Source organism: Epinephelus fuscoguttatus, linkage group LG14 (genome assembly GCF_011397635.1).
Source record: "Epinephelus fuscoguttatus linkage group LG14, E.fuscoguttatus.final_Chr_v1".
Classification (NCBI taxonomy): Eukaryota; Metazoa; Chordata; class Actinopteri; order Perciformes; family Serranidae; genus Epinephelus; species Epinephelus fuscoguttatus.
In genome coordinates this window covers 5,931,768-5,950,712 of record NC_064765.1, presented here as the reverse complement: position 1 = coordinate 5,950,712, position 18,945 = coordinate 5,931,768, and the positions used below count along the sequence as shown (strand labels likewise).

Genomic DNA, 18,945 nt, shown 5'->3' with positions numbered 1-18,945 from the left:
GAGTGGCGTATGGCAAGCACCATTTTCTAAATGTTTTGCTGAAAAGAGATGGAGCAAGTGACCCTTCAGAAATTCCACGTATGCTGTACATATACAGACCCTGGTCCCAAGTTGATTTACAAAACAGTTTTACTTCTGAATTAATAAGAAAAGGAATTCCTGACAGTATTATGATGCATTTTTGTGGCCGTATGTGTTTACACAAGAAAAGACGACTGATTTTATAGGTCTGAAAGAAAGATATATTTCTGCGTTTACTGGTATGTCCTTGCATGAGCGTGAAAGTTTGTCAAATTTAATTAATGTCAAGGAAAAAGTCATGGAGCAGTGTTTTAAAGGACAAGGCAGGTTTGATTTTCTTGATTGTCTCGTATTTTCATTATTGTCAAGAAATCCCCCAAAAAGACCAAAACCAAAAAAATGTCCACAAAATCATGCAAATATTTTAAAAGATAAGTATATATTTTTATTTTTACAAAGGCTCCCAAAACAGCTATTCATGCCACGTCTTCATCGAACAAACAGGAGTAAATAGTGGATTTCTTGGGGACTGTTTTCAGCGGCGGATTAATCCACATTAGGTGCTCCAGTGAGTATTTGGGGCAGCAGGACGATGTATGACGTAAGTCAGAATAAACTACAGTGTGTGTTTTCACGATGATGAAGGAACATGTCACAGAGTGCAGGCTGTCCTCATTCACTGTTTGTGCTTATGTCTCCAAAAAGTAATGCGCTATATATTTAATATAACCCACGTAATCATGGGCTTGCGATCGATATGACACAATATTATCTGCCCATTTATCATAATCAATTACAGGAGAAGCTGCCACCCCTTTCTTTCTTGCTTTTGGCCATAAAAATTCATGTAGATAATTATAACCCCTTAAGTGCAGTTAAGTTGACTTTAAACTGACTCCACTAGGGGGAAGTCAACATTTATGGAAGAAATCTTTTTATTTCAACCCAGGCCCTGAGAACAAACTTCTCCCAACAGCCATAAAACATAAATTAACACGATCAATTAAAAGAAGAATAAAATTAGGCTCAATAATAACTGTCAGGGTTCATAGACAAAACAACTGTTTATTAGCTTAAGCACTTATACATTGCATAAATTAGCCTAGAGGCAAAGATTTCCTCAACTCATAGCTTAAAAAATGATACATAATATTCATACTTTTTCTTATTCACCATTGGCACTGCTTCTCCTGACGTCACGTCACGTAACGTCAGTATTGTGACGACGCCCAACCTAACTGCTAGAGTTGCTATTTCGTAAGATATCATGGCAGTAATTTGTAAGCCATCATCAGGCCCCCAGGAACATCGCTCAGCCTTGCTACCAGTTTTCCCAGTGGTCACTCAGCTGTATTTCAACGTAAAAATTCCCTGTACCCCAAAAAGCATTTTCCCCATAGACCACCATTATAAAAGGGACGTCTGTAAAACTGTTGACAGGACACCTCGACAGCAAACAAGGTCAATTATCACTTTTTTATTCTGAATTCTTGATCCCTGGAGGTTTCAAATTTGTAAAACTTTCCTCAAGCTGCGAAACCAATTTAAAAATCTGTGACATCATCGCAATGTCAAGTCTATGGGCCATGCAGGAGCATATTCAGTGGGCCGCATACCACTAAAATAAACATGGTCAGGCAAGCAATTCTCATTCCTGTGAATCGGTACCATCTTTGGGTCCAGTATCCAGGTCTAATAGTACATCCATGGATATCATAAGTCAGGTGGCGTAGTAGAGTGACAAAGTCCGTGTAGGGAGGAAGTTTGGGGTGGATGGGCTAAATAAACACAGGACTTTGACCCAGGAGACAAGTGTTTGTGTCCCATGAGACACCAAAAGTCACGTCACGTCTATAATTTGATGACCCCAACCATGAGTCTTTTCCTAAACCTAAACGGTGGGGGTGCTATTTTGTAAGGTATCATGGTAGTAATCCATAAAATATCATCAGGCCCCCCTCCAGTTTTTCCCAGTGTGCAGAACTTTTCTTAGATATCATACGAACTGTTGTAAGAGGATATGTCGATCGGTGCGATAGTGTGGCTCACTGATGTGTTTTTAATAGTCTTTGGACGACAGAAAGCTCTGTGGCACAGAGGAGTACAATACATCAGGCTGTAGATACACACAAACACAATACTTATATTTACTGTTGGTTTTGGTCTTTTCTTGGGATTATTTGGAAAGAAGAAAAGTGTAGAATGTTACCAAACTTATCCTTTAAAAACAGCAACAGCTCTAAAACTGCTGGTATTAAAACAAAGTTTCAGAGTCGACTCCTTTCTTTAAATGCCATTTTTAAAAAGGACATTGTTTGAGATTTATTTCAGAAAGTGGAATGAATAGGTTTTAAAACAGATAATTAAATTAATGGTAGTTTCATTTTGATCAGTTTGAAACCTCTAATCCTAAAGTGAATAATCTAGTCTGTATTCACAGTCCTCTCTGCCCAGACGTCTTGTATCCCCAACACACTCACGCAAACAGCAATGGACCGCTAAAAGCAGCTCGGGGTCGTCCAGAGTGTCTGAGCTTGGTGGCACTGAAGTCCATTAGTCAAAGAGTTTAAAAGATTCAGACCCAGTGGGTATTGAAAGGTATGAAAGGCTGTCTGACTTCTATCAGCCCTTTACAGGACGATGAGTTTACACACTGAACACCAAAAGGAGTGAGTGACTCGCAGATTTAGAGGTCAAAAGATTTAATTTTCCTGATCCTAGATTGAATGTAGTCATTAAGGAATGTTTTGTCTTTTCATTTCATAGCACCAAAGTTGATTTCAGTGAAGAGGGATTTGAATTGAAGCTTAATTTACACGGGACGATATGAGGATTATGGTGGTGAAGAGGAAGGTGGAGGGTATAGAACCAGTATGTAGACAGTAACCTAACACCACCATCACACCCAAAAGTTATGCTGGCTGTGGTTTAGGGTGCTACAAAAACTTTTGGGCTTGTTGTTAAGCTACAGTTTCAGACCAGTGGCCAGTTGCACCAGCTGATTGAAGTTTGAGTCTTAAATCAACACTAACTGCTGTAAAACTCCGCACTCTGTTCAGTTGTACCAACTACACTTAAACTACATTTTCATGTTCTTATCCTAGACCTCTTTCTTTTGTCTGAGATTTTCTCACACAAGTGTTTCAAGTCACATTAAGCAAATTCTTGTTACCACGCAAAGTTGTTTAAATCACTTGATACCATTCACATGTCTGTTTGTCAGGTATGGAGATGTTTGCAATGTCAAATAAGTTAGTACATTTCTGTTTTGCAGGAAACACAAATTTAAGGAATCAAATAGCGCTCTACAGGCCGTTTCATGTGGACTTTAAGATTGCAGGCGCTAGCAGGTGGATTTCGTTGCTCTCAGAGTCAGGCTAGCTCTTTCCCCGTTTCCAGTGCTTGTGCTAAGCTAAGTTAGCCGGCTGATAATGGTGGCTTCATTTTTAAAGTACAGAAATTGTATGACTGGTATCAGTCCTCTCATCTGACTCTTGGATAGAAAGTGGAAAAGCATATTTCTCAAATTGTCTGTTCTATGAGGTTATATCTCAAATCTACATTGTTACTAACTCGTATTGTACGGCTAGTTAAAGTATCTCCACTACATTCAGACTGACTTTCACCTGGTGCAACATCCCACTTGATCCAGCAAGCGATCGTATGATGCAGGACAAATTGTCTAGATATGGTGATATATGAAAGGGTATAAATGATGTTAGAAAGCAGAAATGATGATTTGTGATTGAAATCCAAGAGGAGGGAAAATCATTCCTTATCGAGCTTTATAGCAAGAAGTTCTTTAAAGCGCACTTTTTTATGTTCCTTAGTCACTGTTGGTTATTACTGGTTTGCCTTTCTTTCTGCAAATGACAGGAATGTGTTCTGTGATGAAAAAAAGGTATTGCATTTCGTTTATTTTTCCAGATATGTTTCTGAAGTCGCCTTTAACTGCATTGATTGTGACAGGCTTTTGCTGTTTCTCCTCCGAGACGCGCTTGTATAAAAGCACACTGAGACTGAAAAAAAAAAAAAAAAAAAACCAAGTCGTGTGAATGCTCCATGGATGGTTGTGTTTTGAATTTGTATTCCCACAGCAAAATAAAGACGGTGTGTCTTGATGAGTGTTATGTTAATATGTTTTTATTCCTGGCAGCTCTCCAGAGAACATCTGGGCACCTGAGAAGTTTCTTTGAAAAGGCGATCACAAACTTTTAAAATGCAGACTCAGGGTTATTTTAAGAAAACATACAGTATCGCAGAGGGACGCTGGATAAAAGACATCTCATGCACCACAAACTCACTCTCTGCTGTAGGATGGGCATTAAAATTTTAGCTGACGCTCTCTTCCACAGCAGGTGGAGGGGGTGTTCAGTGTCTCTCGCTCAAGGGCACTTTGACAGGACAAGATGTCTGCTGCAGGAATCAAACCTCTGATCTCATACTTACATGACAACATTGATAACATCTGCCCAAAGATTTTATCTATAACTTAGTGATTTTAGACCAAAGCATATAACCAAAAAAAAGAGCACAGCATGAGTTATGTGCTGATGAAGACCATGTTATACAATAGAAGGTTCCAGATGATGTGCAGAAAGTTAACATCTAAAATAAAGTGGCAACTTTTGCTGTATTTTGACCAACTGAAACCACCCACTTCAAATGTTATCACTTACTGTGAAGTCATCAAAATCCAGAAACCAACAAAAAAAGGCGTCCTATTATGTCGGCATGATATGCAGCTGGTTGCTGTTATAGTTAAATGGCGCCCGGCATCTCCTTTTCCTTCAGGGGGATACACCACAGGACAAAGGATGAAAGTTAATGCGGTGAATGTGCAACTGGGCTGGGTGGGCGGGGCGGTGGATGGGTCCAACAAACATCAGCGTTCACCGGAGAGAGTGGTGTTTGCGTCTCGTAAGATTCTAAAGCCAAACTTTGTTCTTTTTTCTTAAACCCAACCACGTGCCTTAGTTGTTGGAGGAAAGAAAATGTAAATTTGCGTCGTTGTACCGACATAGTGCTTTTATTTTGAAAGAGCCTTGTGTGTTAACAGTGTATTTCAAAAGAAGACAATGCCTGTAGCAGGCAGAACTTGACATGGTGTCCTGGAACGTCAACAACCAACACACCCAGGGTACCTTGCACATCATATATGGATGTGGAAAGTCCATGACCAAACGTTGATATGTGATGAGGTCAGAGTGAGAATGTGTTGGTAAGGACAGCAGAGGAGATATCTGCACACCAATGTAACTGCTAAAAAGCCACAAAAAGGTCTACAGGCTTAGATGAATGCAAAGACAGTCTTATTTATTTAAAGATATCTGGTGAAAAAAGAGCAAAAATTTTTATAAAGAGTAAAAACAGCAGCAAATGTTTCAGTCCTTGACTGGTCAGTGCATCACAGCAGCCCTAAGACGTCATGTGATGTCATGTTATATAACAAAGTATTTATTTCAACACAAACCAAGATCTTTTTTATTAACCTAACCACTCAGTATATTATCGGGCTGATAACGGCCTGCTGATCCTACTGGTATTTGCAGTCCAGGGGTTGGCAACCTTTACCATTTGAAGAACCATAATAGGCCAAAAAAAAGAAAAAGCATCAAGTTAACAGCCTATTAAGCCTAATTAGCCCATCAACATTATGAATATGTCTAAATGATATTCATTAACTCTGCAGTAGGCTACTTTGCAGTGTCCTCTATTTCCCTCCAAGACTTTTCCTGTTTTGGGTTTGGAGTCAATAGTGAAGAAAAGTCACCAGGTCCTAGACGTATGACGCAGATTTTAGTTGATGACGTTAGAACATTTTTTAGTTGGATGTATCTGCTGCACATTTTTACAACTGAAGAATGCAATAATCACTTTAGGCCTATGACAATGACAAATCAAAATCTGAATGTTAAAAATAATCGTTAGTCATTCACATATCATTTTATGTCAAAGCCACAGGGGGCCAATGGAGAGGTGTCTAACGAGCCTCCAGCCTATGTCTGGTGTGGTAGAAAACCCACTGTGAGCAGCATTTGGTAGCTATAAGGCCAAAGGTCTTATATTTCCCTCAAGCAACCCAATCGCCAAACTACCTGCAAACCATGGATACGTCACATTTATGCATTATTACATAGCAGATTCATGGGAACTTTACATTTCAACAAAACTGTAGTTAACGTGTGGGTAGCTTTAGGCAAATAAAACACTAGTTATTGTTAGGAAAATATTATGTTTTAGCCTAAAATACCCGGTATGGGGGGCACAATCCTGACAGGAATTTGCAGCGATGTCTCAGTAAAAAAAAACACTTTTTGTGCCTACAAAGCCGCTGGAAACACAGCAATGACTCGTTAAATCACAACTGGTTTTGCTGTGTGTTGGTCTCAAACGGTGGTCTGCAGCTTGGCATGCGCCACACCATCCAACATCCCCTCCATCTCTTAAAAGTCAAGTCACTTTATATACTTCATCACTTTAGAAACATTGATATGACACATATGAAGCATTAAAATGTAACGTAATCGTGGTTTGCAGAAACGCACAATACCAACATTTTCCTCTAGTGACCGGGCTGCCTCAGGAGTTGGTGGAGACCAAAAACAGAGCTCAAAGAGAGTGAATTATTGGACTTAGATTCATTAGATGGACACAAACAGCTCTAAATGAAGGATGATGTTGATCTGTGTGTGCTGATGTGTAAATAACCAACTGTCTGTTAACAACTGAGTCGCAACCATATAAGCTGATCACATGATCCATGACCTTATTCACCGACTGACTATAGACATGCTAATATGCTAACATTAGCATGTAAGCTAATGTGTTCAAGCTGAATATCAAGTCCAGTCAATTTTATCTTTTTTATTATCACCAAAAATCATAAAAAGCAAATTTGCCTAAAACGGCTTTACACTTTATGCAACATTTGACACCCTCCGTCATGTAGGCTACCCCACAAAAAACCTAATCCTAAACAATGTATAGACCAATGAAAGCTTATGAGTCAACATTGTAGTCTATTTAAAGAGGACCACCGTACAGAGGAAACCCCCTTCGATCTGGGTAACAAAAACCAATCCTCAGAAATCTCATGTGTCCAGCTGGCCTTCTGTTCTGCTGATGAGGGGACACAGCTCGGAGGTTTGTGGGGTTTTCCCAGTGATGATAACACCAGGGAGAAAACTGGCCTGGGACAACACCACGGTCACATTTTCCAGTCTCTGACCGCCGGGCCGCCTCCGCAGAGAGACCCTCCATGTGTGGGATCAGGTGACCTTTCACCAACACTGAGTCTCTCTCAGCTCAAACTCACGTCCGCCTCCATCACCAGCCCTCTAACAGGAGGCGCCCAGGAGGATCCTGATCAGATGTTGAACCACCTCAACTGATCCCTTTCAATGCAAAGGGGCAGCAGCTCTACTCTGAGCTCCCTCCGGATGTCCGAGCTCCTCACCCTATCTCTAAGGCTGAGCCCAGACAGCCTACAGAGGAAACTCATTTTGGTCGCTTGTATCCATGATCTCATTCTTTTGGTCACTACCCAGAGCTCATGACCATAGGTGAGGGTTGGGACGTATACGGACCAGTAAATCAAAAGCTTCACCTTCTGGCTCAGCTCCCTCTTCACCACAATGATCGGGTGCAGTGCCCGCATCACTGCAAAAGCTGCACCAAACCATCTATCCACCTCAGGCTCCATTCTACCCTCACTCGTGAACAAGACCCTGAGATACTTGAACTCCCTCGGTTGAGGCAGTAACTCTCTCCGAACCAGAAGTGGCAATCCACCTGTTTCTGGCACAGAACCAAGTCCTCAGACTTGGAGGTGCTGACTCTCATCGCGACCGCTTCACACTTAAACCGCCCCAGTGCATGCTGGAGGTCACGGTGTGATGAAGCTAATTCTGAGGTCACCAAACTGGACCCCTTCCTCCCCCCGGCTGCACCTCGAGATCCTGTCCATGAACTTTTAATATTATTACTCAAATTAAAACTGTTTAAAGGAAAAGACGTAAATCTTCACATTTAAGAAATGTTTCAGCTGCTCTTATACATTTTTTACATGTCTTGTGTGCTGTAGTTTATGAAGTAAATAAAGCTGTCAGTACAGTAATTGAGTAAATCTGCTTAGTTACATTCCAGCACTGCAGGTGTTTTTACATTTTCAGGATTCAGCAGTTGTTTTTCTTTCCCAGTGAGCTTCAGTGGATCAGAGAAGACAGAACAAATTCCTCAACTGCCAATTTTCTCTTTGTAGTGAATTTCTGCCACGTCTGTTTCTTTGTGTTTGATGCAGTGCCAGATGACTTGCTGGAGGGATGCATCGTAAGTAAGTGGGTTTTAATCTGCTTAATAATACTTAAAGACAGGCTTTCATCACTGAAACTAATGGATGGGACTTGTCAGACATCCAGAAAACAAAACAACTGTAAAATATGTTTCTCTACAGCAAAACTGTTTCCTTTCCTTCTGTCATTAAATCTGCAACTAAGTTCATTTCAGCCCAAATACTGCATGCATGCTTCACCTAATACATGGTGTCATGATGAATATGATAAAGAATACCTACCGACAACCCCCTACCACGCATTTCACAGGCCACTATCTCCCATTTACAACTAATTCAAAATGCTGCTGCCCAATTATTAACAAGGTCCAAGAAACGAGACCACGTCCGCCTTATTCTTTGATTATGCTTGACCTGTTTTTCTATTTTATTTTTTATCTGTGTTTAACTCACATTTACACTCACCAGCCACTTCATCAGGTACACCTTGCTAGCACCAGGTTGGACCCCTTTGCCTTCGGGACTCAATTCTTGGTGTCGTAGAGTTTCTGACCCTGCCATCTGAATGTTGCAGCAGAAATCCAGACTCATCAGACCAGGCAACGTTTTTCCAATCTTCTATTGTCCAGTTTTGGTGAGCCTGTGTGAACTGTAGCCTCAGTTTCCTGTTGTTAGCTGACAGGAGTGGCACCTGGTGTGGTCTTCTGCTGCTGTAGCCCATCTGCTTCAAGGTTGGACAAGGTGTTGTTGCTTCAGAGATGCTCTTCTGCACACCTTGGTTGGAACCAGTGCTTATTTGACTTCCTGTTGCCTTTCTATCATCTTGAACCAGTCTGGCCATTCTCCTCTGACCTCTGGCATCAACAAGGCATTTTCGCTCACTGGATATTTTCTTTTTTTGGGACCATCCTCTGTAAACCCTAGAGATGGTTGTGTGTGAAAATCCCAGTAAATACTCAGACCAGCCCGTCTGGCACCAACAACCATGCCACGTTAGAGTCACTTAAATCACCTTTCTTCATCATTCTGATGCTCAGTTTGAACTTCAGCACGACTAGTCCACATGACTAAATCCATTGAGTTGCTGCCACGTGATTGGCTCATTACAATAGGTATTTGCATTAACGAACAGGTGTACCTAATAAAGTGGCCAGTGAGTGTATGTCTCTTGTATGTGGATACATATATGTCTGTCTTTATGAAGCACTTTGGTGCAAAAAACTGATTTGTTTTAAATGAAATAAACTTTGAAACTTGAAGAATATAATATATTGTAAAGAACAAAAACGTACCTCTGATCTGGCTGCTGGTTTATTTTGGGAAGAGCGGTTTGGATGTGGTTGACAGTATTATGTGTCTTCTTAAGTGAGAACCTGTAATTTTCCTGCACCAACGCTGCAGCAAAGGAGATAATGAAGAAGACCATTTTATTTCCTACAGCAGTGGCTCCTAACCAGATATGTCTGTTACACAAAATAATGTTTATTGCTGCAGGTTTGTGTTTAAGTTTTGCTCATTTTCTCACAAAACACTGAATACATTATTCAAAATAAACAATGGCACAGAGGTGGAGGACGTATTTAAATATTCAGATCCAAAAGAGAGAGAGACAAATGGAGTGGGACTGAAAAGAACAGTATTTCTCTTTGACATGTGGAGGAGTAGAAGTATAAAGTGGTATTAAAAGACCCAGGTAGCCTATTACTCAAGTTATTATTCATTAACTACAGTATTTGAGTGAATGTATTTAGTTACATTCCACTATCTGACTCTACTGCTCATTAGTCATGTCTGAGCTGAGGCTGATGAGAGATCATGAATTTATTTTAAAGGGTCATACGACAGAAGTTGTGGAAAATTATCCCCTGAACAAAAGGAGGAAGCATTTCAAAATAAAAGTACAAAAAGACACACCTACTGAATCTCTGCCAGCTCGAGTGTTGTCTGCCAGTGACCTCTGACCTTCCTGTAGAGAAAGCAGAAACAATGGTCTCAGCATCACATGAGACGTCCCTGTTTCACATCCTGCCAGCAGAGGGCGCCACGTGCTCAGCTCTGCAGGCAGCCTGTGGGGCAGCAGCAGCAGGGGGCGTATGGAGTGATCGGCTCTGGGCGAGGCTTCAGTCTCACACACACACACACACACACACACACACACGGTGTTGACAGCACACAGTGGCGTGTTCTCGCTCTGTGAGGCTGTGCTGATTACATAAGCTGAAACATGGAAGTGATAAACACTGAACATTTTATTGAATCACCACGGCAACATCAATACCATCAAAGATGTGATGACCTACAGATAGCAGCGAGGGCCTCAGTGACACTGTCACAGTGGTGGAATGTAAATAAGTACAGGTACTGTTCTGAAGTAGCTTCAAGGTACTTCAAAGTTGTACTTTAAGTATTCTTTTATTATTATGCAACTGAATACTTCTACTCCACGACATCTCAGAGGTAAACACTGTTATTTTTACTGCAGCTTTAGTTACTTTACACCCCTTCCTCTCCAGTGAAAACCATGTATCTCCTGTTGTACTGATGCTGAATGTTTGTGATAGACTGAAGGATGCCAGTGACACTCAACTTGCACTGCCCATTAATAAATACCCATCCAACATGGCCTATGTGGGCAGTAAATGGGCTGAAAATGGGCCCTATATGGGACTGTCCACATGTTCCATATTGGCCCCATGACATCTGCCCACATGCCACATGGCCCCCAGATAAGACGCCCATTTTGGACCCACTTTGTACCCAGGTAGCCCCAGCATGACCCATGTAGGCCCCACTTCGGCAAACACATGCATGGGGCCAATATGGAACACGTGTACACTGTACAGTGCCATATAGGGAACATTTTTCAGCCCATTTACAATCCACATGGGCCCCACGTACAAATGTAGGCTGGGTAATATATAAATAATCTGCCCAGATGTCTATCTCGGGGTCCAGGGATCCTCCTCTGGCAGTTTTATTCTGGTAAACAAGCTGTAATTTGGGGGTGGCACGGTGGTGTGGTGGTTAGCACTGTCACCTCACAGCAAGAGGGTTGCCGGTTCGACCCCGGGGGTGGAAGCCCTTCTGTGTGGAGTTTGCATGTTCTCCCCATGTCAGCGTGGGTTCTCTCCGGGCACTCCGGCTTCCTCCCACAGTCCAAAGACATGCAGATTGGGGGCTAGGTTAATTGGTAACTCTAAATTGTCCATAGGTGTGAATGTGAGCGTGAATGGTTGTTTGTCTCTATGTGTCAGCCCTGCAATAGTCTGACAAATGAATTAACCTAACGAGCAACTTATATAATCACAAATAGCTGCACTATAGAGGAGCTACTCTGCTGTATAAACATGCACCCTGTCCAGGGTGTACCCTGCCTCTCGCCCGATGTCAGCTGGGATAGGCTCCCGTCCCCCCGCGACCCTCAAGAGGATGAAGCGGTTAGAAGATGAATGAAGCTGTAATTTGATGTTTTTATGAACTCTTGCACTTTACTTTCAAATTACAGCAATTAAATAAATAAAAAATCGCAGTGTGAATTCATTTAAATTCTATTGTGGATTAGAAAATGGTCGGAGGGCCATCTGGCACCCTGTCACAGGCCAGATTTAAAGAAAAAAAAATCTCCCATTTTGTTAGCTAAATAAACTCTTTAACTGAAAACCCTCTTGGATCAGCACAAAGCCAGCACGCCACAAACATATGATGACCTTACAGAGCAGGGGTCGGCGACCTTTCAAAAGAGCCAGTTTTGGCCAAGAAAATTAAAAAGAAAAATCTGTCCGGAGCTGCAAAACATATTTGTGCCTTATAGCGACGGCAACATGGCCTGTTCAATTTAAATTAGCCTATAAACATTCCTAATAGGTCTAAATTAGCATTCATTAATATGTTTTACAGCAGAGTAGCTCCTCTATAGTGCAGCTATTTGTGATTATATAAGTTGCTCGTTAGGTTAATTCATTTGTTTTAATAATTCACTAAAAATACACTTACAGTGTTTGTACAGTTAACTATTTACATAGTTATGTTTCCAATTATTATTTACATGCTAAAATATTCACAGCAGCGTCGTTACAACAGTCTAAAAATTTGCTGGATCCGCCTCAGTAATCCTCCCACACATTAACCTCAGTCTAAGTCCTTCTCGCTTCTGATTGGTTAATTAAGAGACATTTGAGTTATCACAAGAAAGTGTAACCTGGAAATGTGGGTGTTGTGAAGCTGCTGAAGTGTGCAGCAAAGTAAAGTGAGGCTTAACGGAATATCTGTCTCCATCCTGCTGTGTGCTCTCAATAAGAGCGACCCAACCACCACACATCGAAACCTCACGTTACAGTTATTGCAGAGTTAAACTTTGCAGCTTTAGTAGTGAAAGCAACCAAAGCTGTCCACTCAATGTGAAAGTCTTTATTTTCCTCTGACACATTTTCTTTTTTTGATTTGGAATATAATAGCCTCAATAAGGAGACTCAAGACTAGTCATCGCTACTGAGACATGGCAAATTTAAGGAAAAGGTGCCAGGCGTAGACGTATGACGCACATCTGACGAGATGTTGATCATTTATTTTATTCAGTGTGTGGGCTGCACATTTATACAATTGGAAAATGTGTGAATCACTTTAGGGCTTTAACAATGATGAATGAATATTAAAATGTTAAAAAAATAACTGTTATTCATTTCCATATAATTTTATTAAAACTAATTACATACTATTATTCAACTTAGGTTTTGAATACAGGATTTTTGCTTGTATTGGAGTCATCTCACAGTTTGGTTTTAGTATTTCTACTCAACTGAAGGACACCACTGATCTTGAAAGCTGCACACAATAAAAAGGCCATGATTTATAAATATAAAACACTGAGCAGAGGAGTCTTAATTTGCCTAACCACACAGCACATTGACTTCTGGCATTGATGAGAAAATTCACAGCTCTCACTGTGTTCAGTTAATTTGGTTTGTCTGCAGCATAACCACATTTCCGCAACACCTGTGGCTAACACATGACACTGCGAGGGAGTTTATGTCTCACACTGCTCACACTGTGTTGAGAAGAGCTTTGTGACAAGGAGGGTTACATTTCAACTGCACAGACGATTCAGCAGGTTAGTAACTCTATAATTGTGGTAAAATACTAACACTTCAACGTTAATGTGCCCATATGGACACAATTAACTCAGTGTTTTTCTTAGACAGCTACTTACCAGAAACCCTCTCTAAATCCTCCTCAGGCCAAATGTTTGACCCCAGTGGAAATTCATCAACCTACAATGAGACCAAATGGAGCACACCTGTGCTGTGTCGGGCAAGTGACACATGGGAAATGCAGTTTATAATAGTTGTAGCTCCCAAGATCCATAAGATGCACAAGAAACTGTAGAAAATAGACACACAACAAGGCATGCACACGTTTCATTGTTGATTAGCCTAATTGATTTTATTGTTTCAAAAAGGTTAATGGGTTGATTGTTTTGTCTATAAAATCAAAAAGCACTAATCGCTTTACCAGTTTAAGTCTGAAACCAAAAAAATATACTGAGTCACTGAAATAAAGGATGAAAAAAAGCAGCAAAATCCTCACTTTTCAACAAACTGTTTAACTGATAAATGAATGTATCAGGTCACTATCAGTGTCATGAATGTCAGCAAAGAATTTCCATCTAATAGTTGGTGAGAAATTTCAGATATTACACAGCAGTATCCATCAAAGGTAGCTAATATTAGCCACCCAATAGCTTTAGTTTTGTTCTCTAGCATTAGCTTTGCCAATGTTAGCATCGTTGCGTTCATGTGGTGTCGGAATAATTGAAAAATGAGTTCACAACTGAGAAAATTCATGTGAACACCCCGTCAAGTTGGAAAAACAACTCAGAAAGTCGGAGAAAGTTGTGGTAAGTTAGCTACATGAGTTACTGAGTGGACGTTCAAAAGACAGCGGACAAAAGTAAATTGCATTTCAATTTTTTCGCTCACGTGTAATTTGTAATATGGCATTAGATTGTACATTGCTGTCCAAAAATAGTGACCTAGATAAGTTGCAAAAGTTATTTATTAGCATTAGTCAGATAAAGCAATATTTTAAGCTAGTAGCCTAGTTTAAGAGGACGTACTGGTGCAGTAACAAGTCTAGGACAAAATCACTTTGAGATATAAAGCTTCAAACTGTTATCAACATGTTTAAATGTTCTGAGCAAAAAAAATACAACACATCTTCTTAGTGGCGTCCATGTTGTTTCCACAGTACACCTTCTAACTTGGGAAATGGGGCCATCTGAGGAGGAAATATAGAATACAGAAAATAAACCAAACTGAAAATAAAGAATATAAACAGCTAACGTCAGTTACAGTAGCCGCCAATTAGCTTTAGCTAGAGCTTTGCCAGCGTTCATTTTTCATTAGCTTTAAGCCTAATGATCTTCTTCTGATAAAATCCAGTAAATTATTTGGTGTGGACAGAAAATTAACTAAGTAGTTGATATTAGCTGAGCCAACAGAGTCCACCAAATACCTTTAGCTTTTCTCATGCCAGTGTTTTTGTCAGTTTTTAGATAAAATCCTGTAAATTATTTGGTGTAAACAGAAAATAGACCAAATAACAAAACAAGATGGTGGCTAACAGTAGCCACCAATTAGCTTTAGTTAGAGCTTTGCCAATGTTAGCTTTTTTTGTTAGCTTTAAGGTGTAAATCTTCTTCAGATAAAATCCTGTAATTCATTGGCGTGTTGTACAGAAAATAAACCAAAAAATAAATGAAGATGGCAGCTAACATCAGTAACAGTAGCCACCGTTAAATGCAAAATAAAGCGGCAACAAAAGGAGATGTTATCTTAAATTAGCATTGCAACCAATTAGCTTTAACTTTGTGGTTTAGCTATAGCAATTTGTTTGATTTTTTTTTTCATGTAAACAGAAAATTATAAGACGTTAATATTAGCCTAGCTAACAGAGTCTACCAAACAGCTTTAACTTTTCTACTGTCAGTGTTTTTGTTTTTGTTGTGGACAGAAATAAACCAAACAACAACATAGTTAGCTAACAGTAGCCACCAGTTAGCTTTACCCTTAGCTTTGACATTGTTAGCTTATTTGTTAGCTTTAGGCCTAAAGGTACAGATACAGAAAAATAAACTAGACAAAAGAAGGTGTTTTTTGTTTTCTTTTTCATTTTGTCTTTATTCTCAGACAGGCAGGAACAGGCCAAAATAGATCCAGAGTCACATACTGAAGACACAACGTCACATAAAAACAGTTATCTCGAGCTCCAAATCAAACACCACAACAACTTATTTATAATCCTGGCTGCTTGCATCTGTTATATGTCACAACACAACCTTTTTGTGACCTGAGAGAGAGTCAGGCAGCTGGGCTAAAACGCATCAGGAGGAGGAAACAAAGAGATAAACATGCAGAGATGAAGGGAGGACAGTGTGTTTACTGTGAGCCGAGGGTTATGTCATGAGGAACATAACATCCAGAATGGACAGAGAGCAAGATATGGATGTATCACAGGAAAAACATGAGACTCTGAGCAAGACTGTGGTGCAGAGCCTGAAGACGAATACTATAAATAAACCGAGTGTATGTCTGCTTTTTTTCTGCGTAAAAATAGTCACAAAGAAGAGTGACTTTGAACAGAGAGGGAGGCAGAGAGCTGCAGAGCTGCACTGAGGGAGGGGGGTTAACACAGATGAAGGGAGGACAGTGTGATGTGTGGAGGGTTATGTCATGCAGTATGCAGCAGGGTCCTTGGCGCTGTCAGCTGTGCAGCGGTGCAGAAGCAGATGAGGAGGAGTGTTATGTAATATTCCCAGAGCCTCTTTACTGGGTGAGAAAAAGCCTGCATCGATTAGCGTAAGCTGCCATGACTGCAGTGGGTTTGACATGGGTTTGGGATTACCTCGTGTCTGCACTGATGAAACACTACCCTGCCATCACATCAATAACTGATTGGATAATCTGTATTGGTTGGCTAATGAGTGCACTGTGACCCTTTAGATTAATGCAGATGAGGTTTGGCTTCTGGTGTATGATTACAATGTATAGAACAACTTCTTGATGGACTGAAATGACATGTTTTGCAGATATTTATGTTCTCCAGAGGATGAATCCTACTGACTTTTCCTTTAGTGGCACCATGAGGTCGGCATTTTTTATTTTATTTTATTTTAAACGCCCAGTGTGTAGTATTTAAAGGGTTATATTAGCATTATATATTAGCAAATGTCACATATTGATGTTCGGTCATGGACTTTGCACGTCCACATACGATATGTAGGGTACCCTGGTTGTGTTGGTTGTTGACGTTCTGGGACGCCATGTCAAGTTCTCTTCTTAAAAATACACTTCTTTTTTCACAGGAAATTTAAGGTTTACCTAGCCTCTTTCAAAATAAAAGCACTACGTCTGTGTAACACCACGAGTTGACTTTAGGTTAGCTGGGTTTGGGCAACAAAAGCAGGTGGTGAGGTTTAGGAAGAAGAACAGGGTTTGGCTTTATAATCTTACAGGATGTGAACGCCACTCTCTTCAGGTGAAAGTCGGCATTGTTGGACCCATCCACCACCCCTCCCACCTAACCCACTCGTACTTTTGCCGCCTTAACTTTCCCCCTGAGACCGCTGGGCACCATTAAACTTTAACGTATCATGCCGACGTTGAAGGACACCTTTTTTTGTTGGTTGCTGATGTCGCAAGTTACTGCCCAAGTGCCGGAGTTTGACGATTTTGGAGTGAGACCGGGCACCAGAATCGTGTTTTCGTTACCTTAGAATGAGCCGTTTTTATCTACATAGGGAGCGGGTCCTCGGCCGCGAAGTTCGCCATGTTGCACCGCCATATTTCTACTGTAGCTACTGTGTCTACTGGATGGACAAACTTAACACTGGCTCTAGATAGGGACATTTAAGTTTTTGCATTGGCCACCTTAGTTAACAGCCTCCCTGTGACAAGTGGCATCTTTTTTTAACGTGTAACTACTTCATTCAACACATTCTCATTCTGACCTCGTCACATATAGATGTTTGGTCATGGACGTTCCACGTCCATATACAACGTGCAAGGTACCTCAGGTATGTTGGTTGTTGACATTCTGGGACGCCGTGTCAAGTTCTGCCTGTTACATGCATTGTCTTCTTTCAAAATACACTTCTGTTTTCACAGGAAATTTAACGTTTACATACAATCTCTTTCAAAATAAAAGCACTACGTCAGTACAATGCCACGAACTGACGTTTTTTTCCTTCAACAACAAAAGCATGTGGTTGGGTTTAGGAAAAAAGAACAGGGTTTGGCTTTAGGATCTTACGGGACGTGAACACCGCTCTCTCAGGCCAAAGTCGTAACCCATCCACCACCCCCATTCGGACTTTGGCCACCTTAACCTTCGTCCTTGTCCTGCCACGTTTCCCCCTGATGCCGCCGGGCGCCGTTAAACTATAACGGCAACTGGCCACGTATCATACAGACATTAAAAGACAACTTTATTCATTGGTTTCTGACGCCGCAAATCAATGCCCAAGTGCCAGATTTCGATGACTATGGAGTGAGACCGAGCTTGTGTTTTCGTTACCTTAGAATGAGCCGTTTATATCTACATAGGGAGCGGGTCCTTGGCCACAAAGTTTGCCATGTTGCATTGTCATATTTCTACAGTAGCCCAGGACAGACAAACCAAACAGTGGCTCTAGATAGGGACATTCACGTTTTACATCGGCCACTTTAATTAACAGCCTCTCTGCTAGAAGTAGCATCTTTTCTAACATGAAACTGTTTTGTTCAATGTATTTACCGGTTTAAATCACCAGGGGTCTCATTTATAAAACAGTGCGTAGGGTCCATACTAAAAATGTACATATGGACAAAAGGCAAAAATGGCATTTGCCCAAAAATATTCGACAGTTTCTACAATCAGGCTTCCACCTTACCATCTGTGTCGCCAATTTCCTGTCGCAAAATGTTTGTAAGCATGGGTTAAAGTTTCTTCCATCAAGTCTGTTTTTATAGATCATAACTTTTGAGTGGGAAGTGCCATACGTGTCTTTCAGGCCTCGTTTTGTGCTTATGCAATGTTTATAAATGAGACCCCAGGTCCAGATAATTCAGCTCCTGGCAAGAACCTCCTGAACATCTGGATCATAGATTATCAGAGAAAAATAGTGAGCACAGATCAGCAGGTGCTGGGCTAGCAGCCTGTATCAGACATGCCAAACAGCGTCAGAAAAACGTTAACGTGACGTGAAACTAATTTATTTTTACCAGTTTATCTACCATCTGCCAGATTCCATGTGAACGCAGCATTACCAAACCAGGAAGCACATATGCATCTCTCTGGAAGGAAATAACTAACAACAGAGTTTGTTGGTTAGTTTGGAAGGCTTCTCTCCACATTGTAAAGTAAGTGGTTATATACTATTGTACAGTAAATCTGACAAGACCTTCATTTTAAGATCAAACAGCAATTATTGTCAGTATTTAACAAAAACATTTTTAATCTCTCTTTTGTTCTTTATCCTGCTTATCTCACAGCTGACCTCTGACCTCTTTCTTTCTCCACCTTGTCAGTTACGTGCTGTTCAGTGTTGTAGATCCAGAGTGTCCTGAATGTGTGAACTTGTTAGCCTGGAAGAATAA

The 18,945-nt window shown here is 40.7% G+C and overlaps 1 long non-coding RNA gene across 1 annotated transcript in view; it reads right to left on the bottom strand.

Annotated features, from left to right (window-relative positions):
• The window catches only part of LOC125901216 (uncharacterized), a 33,902-nt gene extending 20,349 nt beyond the window's left edge, over positions 1 to 13,553 (bottom strand). Inside the window, exons 1-3 of the long non-coding RNA XR_007450954.1 lie at positions 13,521 to 13,553; positions 10,229 to 10,280; positions 9,607 to 9,709 (exon numbers count right to left, since the gene is read on the bottom strand). This is a non-coding gene — a long non-coding RNA (uncharacterized LOC125901216). The remainder of the gene's footprint in view (positions 1 to 9,606; positions 9,710 to 10,228; positions 10,281 to 13,520) is intronic.
• Positions 13,554 to 18,945: the final 5,392 nt, after the last annotated feature.